Source organism: Camelus bactrianus, chromosome 18, assembly GCF_048773025.1.
Source record: "Camelus bactrianus isolate YW-2024 breed Bactrian camel chromosome 18, ASM4877302v1, whole genome shotgun sequence".
Taxonomy (NCBI): domain Eukaryota; kingdom Metazoa; phylum Chordata; class Mammalia; order Artiodactyla; family Camelidae; genus Camelus; species Camelus bactrianus.
Window position 1 is genome coordinate 383,231 of NC_133556.1, and position 12,084 is coordinate 395,314.

The following is a 12,084-nucleotide window of genomic DNA, read 5'->3' on the forward strand; positions in this document are numbered from 1 at the left end:
CTTTGCCCCCGGCCCTCCAGGCGCTGCCCCACCCCCTCGAGCCGCCGTCCGGCCCCTCCAGGCAGCTCCCCCCAGTGTTTCAAGCCTCCCAGGCACCCTGCGAGCCCTCACAGAACCGTGAAGCCACCTAATTCAAGCTACAGTGCAGGTGACCTCTGGGGGCAACTCTCACCCCCAGAAGGCTCGTCCTTCCTGAAGAAGACATTTACAGAAGCCCCCGAGGGGACCTGGTATCTCCCACAGAAAACCTGCAGGAAAAAGGCAGGGAGCCACCACCTCCTCAAAGCCAGCCGTTCACGCCCGAGTTCGTTCTACGCGCGTTCTCTGCCTGGCATCGTCTCAGCACCACTGTTGACGTTTGCTTTTTCCTCATAAAAGGATTTCTAACCTTTCAGAAAACAGGTCAGCGATAAGACCCTCATCAAAAGCTGGACACACGTACATGCCGATTCTGTGCGACGTTAGAAGCAGCGTGTGTCCTGGTGGGGTGAGCGGATCAGGCCTGCGGCCTCGGCCGCGCTGGCGAGCTGACACTCTGTTTGCGGCTCTGCAGCTGCTCACATCTCCCACCAGGGCCTGGGAATCAGAACAGCTCAGCCGTCCCCCCAGAAACCCAGACAGCAGAGGGCCCGGAGCCCAGCGTCCCGCGTCCCAGGGGAGACTCACAGTCAGCCTGCTCCTTCACACTCACTCAACTATCCATGTCTGCAGGTGCAGTAAAGGCGTCTTTCAAATATACCTGATTATTAATATTCAGATCTTATTATGAACCTACAGACAACGTGTAAAAGACGAAGTGGTGCTTTTCTGCAAAGGTATAAATGTTATCAATACAGACGATGCAAAGTGAAAAGTTCAGCCAGCACGAGGGAGGCAGAATCCTGCAGAAGAAAGCTGACCAGTGAGACAGGCTAAGGTCTGACAAAGCAGCGACTCAAAGAACACAGCTAATAGTCAAAGAAATTACAAACTAAGGAGTTAGTAACACAGCAGTTAACAGATCTGATTCATCAGATGAATGAATGAATACCTTTTTATTTTCACTCCTTTACTTGGAAAATCGGAGTAACCCAGAAAACAGATATTTTCCTTCTTGTTTTACTTGACGTTACAGCTAGAACTTAAACATAATTAGGAAAGGAGGAGGTGGAGGGCGTGAGACATGCCCGCGAGGACACAGTTGAAAGGAACCATCTTTACAAGCGCTGAGGAGAGGGCTGGGGCGGAACACCTTCAGCTTTCTTCTTGGTCCTACGTTGGTGCAACACAAATATGCTGGAAGGAACAGTCATGTCGTGATAAAATGAAACATTTGTTTACTGCTGTGTAGACAGAAATACCACTAAAACCACCTAAATAAGTGACAACCCCAGAAATGATGCCCTCTGCCTCCTTCACCCTGAAGAGACCTGGGCTCCATCGGGAAGGGCTTGATTCTCAGGCACTTCCACGGTCTGCGGCCCAGGAGCGGAAAACAGCACCTCGCCCAGGGGACCTGCTTTCTCACTGAGGGAAAGACTGGAAAGCAGCAAGGGGCTCTCCTCCCCTTACTGCCCATCCCCTAGACAGCACCCCCTGGTGAACTCCTACATATGCTTCAAGGCCCACTTCAACACCACCTCCAGCAACAAGCCTTCCTATCACCTCCCCTTCCTCTATACGCCTCCAGAGCATTTTGTTCACACCAGCTGGAGCTCACGTCTCGTTGCTTCAAAATGACCAGCTGCCAGGGAGCACGGCCCACCTGACAGTGACCCCCTTCCCCTCATCACAAGAGGCGGTGCCACCAGCACTGGCTGATGTAAGAGTGGACAGAGGACAGAGACGTGAATGATGTAGTCAAGACAGGAAGACGGTCCTCGTGTCTGTGAACTCTCACGACCGCACACCAGCACTCAGCCGCGCAGCCACGGGTGAGAGCGCGAGGCCGACGTCCGGAGACCAGGACACAGAGAGCCCCACGGAGGTGGTCGAGGGGCAGGGACGACCCCTCCAGAGCCAGGGCTCCAGGCGTCCGTCTCAGTCACCTGTGGTACGGGACTGGAGGCGAGGGTGGGGTTGCAGAGGGTTTCCCGCAGGATGGCAGGCCAGGCCTCGGGAGAGCCAGCGGCTTGAGGAATTGTGACCAAACAAAGCAGCTGCAGCAGCCCTGGTGACACCAGCATGCGGCCAGGATGCGGCCTCACAGTGCCTGGCCCCAGGGCCCTGGGAAACACGACAACCTTCCAGGGCCACTCCCGGCAGAGGCTCGTTCTACAGACAGAGACTAGCTGGGGTCCACGGTGCGGTCAGGACCCCAGGCTCGCCATGCGGCCACCAGAAGCCACTTCTCTTCAAGGAAGCCGTGGGCCAGGCCTGCTTCTCCAGCACCGGAGAGCACCCCCTGTCCCAGCACAGGGAACTGGAGAGCACCCCCCGTCCCAGCACAGCACCCCCCGTCCCAGCACGGGGAACTGGAGAGCACCCCCCGTCCCAGCACAGCACCCCCCATCCCAGCACGGGGAGGACTTTCCATCTGTGGCAGCAAAGGGTCAGGTGAGGCGGGAAACACGGAGGCCACCGGAGGGGTGCTGAGAGGACATGGGGGCCGGGAGCCAGGGCCCCCGGGCACAGCAGGAGGACAGCCCCCGGGCTCTGCCTGGACCATCCAGACCGTTATTTCTGGACACCGTCCCTTCCCCCCACCCCAGAGATTCCAGGAAAATCTCTCATTCTCGGAGCCCCCCCCCTTCCTGTCTCCTGTTTTCACGCTGATGAATTGTCCGGGCTGCGGGGCGGTCAGGGGCTCGGGGTCAGAACAGGCGAGCCAGGCCAAGGAATCTTCATAACAAGAGTGTGGGAATGGCCTTTCCAGAAAGCTCCACAGCCAGAATCTGCCCCGAATCGCGTCACGCAGCTCCGGGGACGGTCCCTGCCCTGCCCTCAGGGCCGAGAGCCCCCAGGGCTGTGAATGATGGTCGTGGTCACCTTCCGACCACATTTTCCCTCCTTTAGCATCACAGATGACATTCAGGGGGTGGGATCGAGGGAGGCTTTCTGGAACTGAGCTGGCCCCCCAACGCCTGGGACCCTGGGAGACTGGAGGTCCTGCCCCGCTCCCACTCCGTCCCGGGGGTGAGGACACCCCCGCTCTGTCCCTCGAGGGGATTTCTGGGGGCAGCTCATCAAGCCGCTAGATTCCTCACGAGGGCCTCACACACCGAGCGGGAGAGGCCGCCCCTGAGGGCGGTGGCCGGACGTGGGCAGGCGTCCCCTCCCTGCCGGCCTCTCCCGCACGCCCTGAGCGCTGCTCCCCGTCTGCTGTGAAACCTCAGTCCAAGGGGAGCCGAGGCACCTGAGGACCCAGGACCAGGGGAGGGGTCGACGTTGCCAGGCCCGCAGGAGCCCCAAGCCCTCCCCCAGGCTGCAGAGAGGAAGGCAGACAAGGGAGTCACCCCACCGGTGAGGCGGGGAAACCGAGGCCCAGAGAGGGTGAAGGACGTGCCCACAGGGCACCCAGCCAGTCAGAGGCAGGGTGAGATCATTTACTGAGCACCTTCTGTATACCAGGCCTCATACCAAAAATGCAGCAAAGAAAAAGAAACAGTTGTGTCACGAAGGAGGTTACTGTGAGATCTCGAACAGGGAAGACAGACGGTGAGAGTCACAGCAAGATGACTAAAGGACCAGGTACAGGGCTGCGCCAGCAGCGAGGCTCTAGACCAACCTCAGGGAGGAGTCAAGGAAGGCTTCCTGGAGGAGGCGCCTTCCGCATCCACGTAGACGAGAAGAGCTGAACCGGGGGACGTGGGCAGCTGTAGTTCACCCCTCTCCACCCTCCTCCCCACTCCCCACCCCCGACCTGAGGCAAATCACAGTTTGCGTGTCTCTTCCTGACAAGGCTGCCCCCGCAGATGCCTGTCTGCTTCATCCATCTCTTCAGACAGTCTGCTGTTATCTTCACTTCTGCTTCATTACATCTGCTTTTACCCCATTATTCTTCCTTCTTTCTGTCTTGCTTTATTCCTCTATTGCTGATGCTCAGGCTGCACAGTGCAGTAGGCTGCAAAGGGACCACCAAAACTCAGGTCCACCCGGAACCTTGGAGTGCGGCTTCGTTTGGAAACAGGCTCTTCGCAGACGTAATCAGGTGAGGCTGAGGTCATCCATAATGAGGGTGGCCCTGATCCCGCGACAGGCGTCCTTATAAGAAGGGCCCCGGAAGCTGGACAGGGGCCTGGGGCAGACCCGCCGTCGGGGCCCCCGAAGCTACCGCCCCCACCAGAGCCTTGATCTCGGGCTTCTGGTTTGCAGAACTGTGAGGCAATAGCTGTTCTAAGCTGCCCGATTTTTTGACGACTCGCCGTGGCACCTAGGAAATGGAGACACACAGCTCACTAACCTCTAGTCTCGTCTCCTCATGAAGCTGTAAGTGTCCCTCCAGGCCCCGGACCTGCTGCATCCCACCTGCTTTGGTATGTAAGCTTTTATTGTCACTCAGCCCTGAGGGTTTCATAACTTTTACTACGACAGCCTCCTTTACCTGATGAACCACACAGAAGCTCACTATGGATTTCCAAGTGCATGCAGAAGCTGGCCTTTCTCTTCCTCCCTGGCTCTCTCTACTAATAATTTGTAACTCAACTGAGTTGTAGTCAAAGAATTCGGTTTCTGAGTGAGAAAAAGATTTAAACTCATCCTGGGATCCCTTGAAATAGCACGTCCCACTGTGTACTTGACTCTAGAATTCCGATTTACACATGCCTTCCAGGATCTCCCAGATGGCCTGGTCCTGCCCTGAAGGGACAGGGACCAAAGAAGGAAACTGAGCTCAGTAACGCCACGAGGGCAGACGCCACATCCTCTCCAGGTCACAGCCCCGCCGCCACACGTGCCGGATGGCACAGCCGCAAAACCCTGTGCTTCCCCGCTTAGCACCGCGCCGTCAGCACCTGGAACAGCGCCCGGACAGCAGCTACTCCGTAAACACTGAGGTTGAGTGAATGAATGAAACGTTTTTGGAGAACTGGCATCATTCATCCATGGGTACTTCTGAGCCTCATAATTCTACTTCTTAAGATACATCCTAAGGAGACAGGGAGAGGCATCAGAAAGATCCCTGTACTAGAGCGGTCGGACCGGCCACGGTGAGAAATTGTTCAAATCCATTTAGAGCCATCTATACGATAGAATGCTTTGCGCCGTTACATCTGCTATTAGCAGATTTAGTAAGCATACAAAGTTTGCTTTAAAACTCCAAAAGAGCAGGATTCAAAATTATATATAATAGTTAAGAGAATGGAGAGACAAGTCACAGACTGGGAGAAAAATTTGCAAAACACACAGCTGGTGCAGGACTTGCATGGAAATGTACAAAAAGCTCTTAAAAACCAGCAACGAGAAAACAAACACCCCAAGTGGAGAACAGGCAAACGGCCTGGACAGACAGCTCACCAAGGGAGACACACAGGTGGCAAAGAAGCCCAGGACACGCCGTCAGGGAAACACAATGGAACAAGTAAGACGCCACCACACAGGTGTCAGGACGGCGCACGTGTGGGCACTGACGACACCGACGCCACGGGGCCGCGGGGGCTCTCATCCGCCACAGCGGGGATGCGACCCAGTGCAGCCACTCTGGGAGCTGGTGTGGTGCTTCCACACAAACCTAAACAGACTCTTAACATGCAGCCCAGTGATTACACCCCGGCATTTATCCAAGACTTGAAAGCTCATGTCCACACAAAAACCTGCACACAAGTGTTTATTTACAGCAGCTTTATTCACAATTGCCAAAACCCGGAAGCAACCAAGGTGTCCTTCAGGAGGTGACGGCTAAACAAACTGTGGTCCTTCCAGACCACGGAGCCATTCGGCAGTGAAAGGAAACGAGCCATCAAGTCATGAAAAGACGCGGCGGAGCCGCGCACGCGTACACGGCTGAGTGAAAGCAGCCAGCCTGAACAGGCCGCACACGGTGATCCCAACTCTACGACCGCCTGGAAAAGGCAAGACTAGGGAGACAGTGAAGATGGCAGTGGTGGCCGGGGCTGGGGTGGGGGACGAGGCGGAGCACGGGGCGTCCTTGGGGCAGCAAAACTACCCTGGGTGACGCTGCAGTGGTGGGCACAGGTCCCGCACTGGTCCAGACCCCAGACTGTGCCACGCCCAGAGTGAGCCCTCAGGTGAGCTGCAGACCCTGGACAACAGTGACGCACCGATGCTGGTTACCAGCTGTCCCCGTGAGCCACACTGATTAACACAAGATGGTCGTAACGGGACAGATGGGGGTGGGGGTGGACACGGGAAACCTCTGTACTTTCTGCTCAGTTTTCTGTAGACCTAAAACTTCTCTGAAAAGTAGCTTATTGTTTCAAAAGTTATCGACAGTAGCTTACACACTTTAGCACACGTAGGGGAGGGAGAGGGAGACCAGCAACAAGCACAGAAAAGCACCTCCCAGGAAACCCCGGTGCCAGAGGCCGCCGTCTGGAGAGGCCTCACAAGGGGACATTGGGTTTCTTTATTCTTCTCTGTATTTTCTTAATTTCCTAAAATTTTGTGGAATCGACCTTTCTTTGTAATACTCGGTCGTGTCTGAAAGCTTTAATCGTTCTCTACTTATTTCTGCCTTGTTTTGCAGGGCAGGTAACTAGGTTGGGGGTTGAACCCGGGGCCTCGTGCGTGCTGAGCACGTGCTCCACCACGAAGCTGCGCCCTCCTCCTAAACCTTCTTTAAGGAACGCCCGGTGCTCAGCCTCTCGTTTTGTGGAGAAGCTTCAGCAGACGGACGGACAGTGGCCCTCTGAGTCTGAGATTCCTCTCACGGAGTCGTGGCCTGGACAGACAGACGGACGGACGGACAGACGCAGCTAAGTCCCAGTGAGCAGACCCCTGCTGGGTCCCTGGGGGAGCAGGGTGGCCGCCAGCAGCCGCTGCAGGGATGCCGCCCTGGTTTCGCCCCTCGTCTGCAGAAGCGTTTCCCCTGCGGCCATGTCCGCGGTGTTTGGGGGGCGGGACACAAAAGTGAGCTCACACTGAACTCACTAGTATATGTCACTTCAATTAAAAAAAATAAATAATTAAAAAACAAAAATAAAATTTTTTAAAAATTCTAAATAAAAAATAAAAATAAATTTTAATTTAAAATTTCTTGAAAATTAAAAAATCCTTTAAATTTAAAAATTTTAAAAACCCAAGTATATGAGAAGTGTGATGCACAAAAAAATGGAAGGAAAAGGGAACCCGCGCGTCTGAAGCAGCCCTGTGGGCAGTGAATCTCTTTTTCCAATGTATTTTCTGTTACTGGCGATAGTTATAAACCTTTCTGGCTCTTCTAAGACACAAGCAGGTGTGTTCTGTTTTCACTCCAGAAGGACACCCTAATACAAACTGACAGGGCTCTTCCCAGGAAGGCAAGGTCAGCTCAAAACTCAAAACATAATCAAAGAGCATCTGACAAAATTCAGCATTCAGTCATGACTTAAAAAGAGAAAAAAAACTCAGTAAATAAGAAACAGAAGGAAACTTCCTTAACACCATGGAGGAATCCACGCGAACCCACACCTGACGACTTAATGAAGAGACGAACGCTCCCCCAAGACCAGGAACAGGACAAGGAGGCCTTTCCCCAGTCGCCCTGCTCAGCACCACGCCAGACGCACGTGCAGACGGAGAGGAAGACGCGAAACTCCACGACACAGCTGAACGCGTAGAAAATCCCACAGAACCTGTAAAACTCTTCTAGTAAGTGACTCAGTGAAGCTGTAGTTTTAACAGCTTTTCGTACATTTTTCATACAAGTCCTTTATCAGATGTGTGTTTTGCAAAGTTAATACATAAAAGTCAAGTATAGTTCTATAGTCTAGCAATGAACGATCGAATTTTAACATTTAAAAAACAGTACGTTAAGTGAATGAAAAGACCCGCCACAGACTGGGAGAAAATACTTGCAAAACACACATCTGATAATATACAAAAGGCTCTTAAAACCCAGCATAAGAAACCAAACACTCCAAGTGGAAAACAGACAAAGGATCAGGACACACACCTCACCGCAGAAGACACTCTGGTGGCAAACAAGCCCAGGACAGGAACTGCCCGTGGTGTGCCACCAGGGAAACGCAGATTAAAACCCCGAGAGGCCGCCACATACCCATGGGAACGGCCAGAATCCAGACACTGCCCACACCAGACCAAGCGAGTCGATCGGCACCGTTTTTCCAACAGCATCTGCTCACTTCGTGCCTCTGTCACATTTTGGTAATTCTCACAATACTTCAGATTTTTCATTATAGTTATGGGGATCTGTGGTCAGTGATCTTTGTGCTACTGTTGCAAAAGGACTGCAGCTCGCTGAAGGCTCAGACGGTGGGGATCATTTTTCAGCACGATGTTTTTTAATTGAAGTACAGTCAGTTACAATGTGCTGATTTCTGGGGTACAGCTCATGTCCCAGTCATGCATATATTCATATTCATATTCTTTTTCATTGAAGGGTTATTACAAGATATTGAATATAGTTCCCTGTGCTCTACAGAAGAAATTTGGTTTTTATCTATTTTTATATATAGTGGTGAACAATTGCAAATCTCAAACTCCCAAATTTATCCCTTCCCCACCCTCTTTTCCCCGGTGACCATAAGATTGTTTACTGTGTCTGTGGGTCTGTTTCTGTCTTGTAGATGAGTTCATAGTGCCTCTTTTACCTTTTTTTTTTTAGATTCCACATATGAGTGATCTCCTATGGTATTTTTCTTTTTCTGGCTTATTTCACAGCACTAAAGTATTTTTAATTTAGGTCTGTATTTTGTTTTCTTAGACATAACGCTACTGAACACTTAACAGACTACAGTATAGAGTAAACATAACTTTTATCTGCACTGGGAAACCAAAAATTTGCACGGCTCTCTTTACTGCAGTCCTCGCTTTACTGGGGTTGGTCTGGAACCAAACCCACAGCATCTCTGACGTGTGCCCGTAAAACCCAAACTGCTCTAAAAAGTAAAGCCTGTTATTTTTTTTAAAGTACCATTAAAATAGAATAAGAAATGAAATAGGAGTAAACCTAACAAAATATGTGAAGGGTCTGTATACTGAAAGCAACAAAAGTTTTTCCTTCACTCATGAAAGAAATTAAAGGCTTAAATAAACGCAGAGAAGTTCTGTGCTTGTGGTTTGGAAGATTCAATATTATTAAGATGTCTCTTCACCCCAGACTGATTTATACATTCAGTGTAATCCCAATCAAGACCCCAGGAGGACCTTTTGGTCAGTACAACCCACATCACTGTAAGACACACCTGGAGAGAACCAGGAAAAAGAGACAACTCTGAAAAGCGGCGAAGCTGTCAGACTCACGCCGCCTGACCCCAGCAAACTGCAGGGACACAGCGGTGAGACGCGGGGGTGGCCCGGACAGCTCAACGGAGCAAGCCCGAAATCAGCCCAGAACCCCTGTCCCCGCAGGTCTGCGACAGGGCAGTGGCCTCACACTAGGGGGGCTGCAAGCTCACTGGGTCCTTCGAGAGTAAACCGGCAGCAAGACTGGGAGCTGTAAAGCTACGCAGACAGCGCCCCCGAGCCCTCTCCTGACACATCTGCTTACACACTCATTTTTTTCTTTCATTTCTTTGGCATAAAGGTGTTTTACAAAGGGATAAAAAACTGAAAAGCTACCGAACAGGAAACAGGGAAGGAAAGTAACAACCGTGACCCATCCACGCGTGCAGCGCTGTAAGGCCACCAGATGCCAGGAGACAGCAGCTGAGAAGGATGCAGGCACCACGGTGCCCTGAAGCCCCTGAAACACACGCTGAGCGTGGTCCAAATGGTAAATCTTGTCATGTACACGTGACCACACACACACACACACAGATGCTACTAAGAAAAGATCAAACAAAAATGCACGTAGGCTACGATCGTCCAGGCCCGTGTGTCAGTGCGCCCCGCTGAGCGGGGACATCCTCAGAAGAACGCAGCACTGCCCGGCAGGTGCGGGGTAACCGGCGCACTCTGTAAAGGCGCCTCCCCGGCACCATCCACAGCTCACTGTTGGAAGGATCGATGCCTTGTCATTGCCAGGCCTCCGGAAGCCCAGATCTGGGAGAAGCTCAGAGTCTGTGTTCTGCCGGCTGTGAGGACTATCTCACCCCCCGAAGTCTCCGCCTGGAGAGCTCCACTTCCCCGACCCCGGCTCACTCACATGGGCGCCGGGCGCCGCGTCACACCCGGGCCAGATGGAGGCCTCAGACGCCTGCTCCCCACTCCCGAAGCAAGTGGGGAAGACTGAGCACCCCCAGGCTTCCAGCAGAGGCAGCGGGAAGTGAACGGGCATCAGGGCTCTTCAAGGCACCTTACATTTTGGGGATGTCAGATCCACTGCAAACACGGGGAACAGCCTCCCCAGTAGAAGCAGCCACGTGTAAACACATGCGTACGCTTTCAGAGCATCCACAAAATCACCCCAAAGCCAGTAGGTATCAAGACAGGAAAAAGAAACGAACTCAACCGGTCTCAGACGCGCCTGGACGCCGCTGGGTCGGCATCGGGGGCAGGGGCGCCCAGCCCTCACACCCTCTGCTCGGGCTGCACGGCCCTCACACCCTCTGCTCGGGCTGGACACGGCCGGCGCCCGTCGGACAAAGCAGACCTGCTCCCGCGCGCTCTGTGTGACTGGCTCTTTCCTCCCACCGCCCCACCGCCCATGCCCACGGCAGCTGCTGGGGCTGAGCTGTGTCCCCATATAGATCTCTGTGGTCCTACTCTCAGACCTCAGAATGTGACCGTATTTGGGGATGGGGTCTCACAGAGGTCACTAGTTAAAGCGAGGACATCAGGGTGGACCCAAAGCCCACAATGTCCCTTTTATATAAAAAGAGGGAGCAGCCACGTGAAGGAGGCAGAGGTGGGGAGACGTGTCCATCAGCCAGTGACCCCGATGGACGGAGCCCCAGCATCGAGGGGCCAGGCCTGGGAACACCCTGCACGCCCTCTGGGGGGAGCCCGCCCGGCAGCACCTGGGTCTCACACCTCAGCCCCCAGGCTGCGCGAGAGGCGACTTTGACAGTTAAGCCCCCAACGTGGGTGCTTTGTCACAGCCGCCCAAGCACACTCTGGTGGCAGCGCAGCGACCGTCACCGAGAAAATAAGGATTCACGCAACCCCCTTACAGTTAAGTAAAGGAAAATGCTCGGTTTAGAACCAAGTCTGGAACCTAGGCTCCCTGGTCATCTGCGGACGAGTCACCCCACCTCTTCCAGACCTCAGCCCTCACCTGTCAGAGGCAGGTCACCAAGGCTTCTCCAGGCAAGTATGACCAGTTCATCTCCCTACACCTCCACCCTTGTCCCTGCCTCTCCCCCAGGCTCCAATCCCACAGCCTCTCTGACAGCTCAAACACGTCCAAAGCATCACTTTGACCTTTTCCAATCCAACCGTTCTCTTCCTACTGTCCCCTTCTTGGCAGGTGGCACCCCCTTTAGACCAAACCCCAGGAGTCATGCCCCACACTTCTCTCGTCCCCCCACCTCCAATCCACCAGCAAGACCTGGAACAGCCCCACCAAAGCCAGCAGCCCCCAGCTCCTCTCTCCCCATCTCCACTCCCCGGTGACAGCAGCACCCCGTCCCTGCCAAGCGTAACAACCCAAAGTGTCTGCAGCCACTGCAAACGTCCCCTGGGGGCAAGACACCCCTAGATGAGACCCTCTGCTCTAGTCTCACCCTGTGGCCTCAGCTCAGGTCTGGCCTGGACCCCGCCTCTGGCCTCCTAAGGAGCTCCCTGTCTCAGTCCTGCCAATAGGTCACCCCCTGAGAGACAGGTCACCAGGCTGGGGTCACTGGTGAACAAACCAGGTTAAGTAAGGATGCACGACACCCCCTCTTCAAACGTGAGGGAACGATCCCATCCCCCTCCCCCCGGCCTCGGTGCAGGACTGGGGACTGGAGCTCCTCTCCTCACGGGGACCTCAAAAGTAACCAGAGAAACACAGATTAAGGCCACATGGCCAGGTCCACCTATTCAAAAACAGCTTTTAAAATTAAAACAGCCAAAGTGGGCTCAGGTGGGTCACTAGTAGCCCCAGTCCCTGCTGAAGGGGCTGGG

General features: G+C 53.8%; 1 protein-coding gene across 14 annotated transcripts in view; it reads right to left on the minus strand.

The window, feature by feature from the left end:
* PRKAR1B (protein kinase cAMP-dependent type I regulatory subunit beta) overlaps positions 1 to 12,084 on the minus strand; it is a 102,947-nt gene that overhangs the window by 77,109 nt on the left and 13,754 nt on the right. The window lies entirely within an intron of this gene.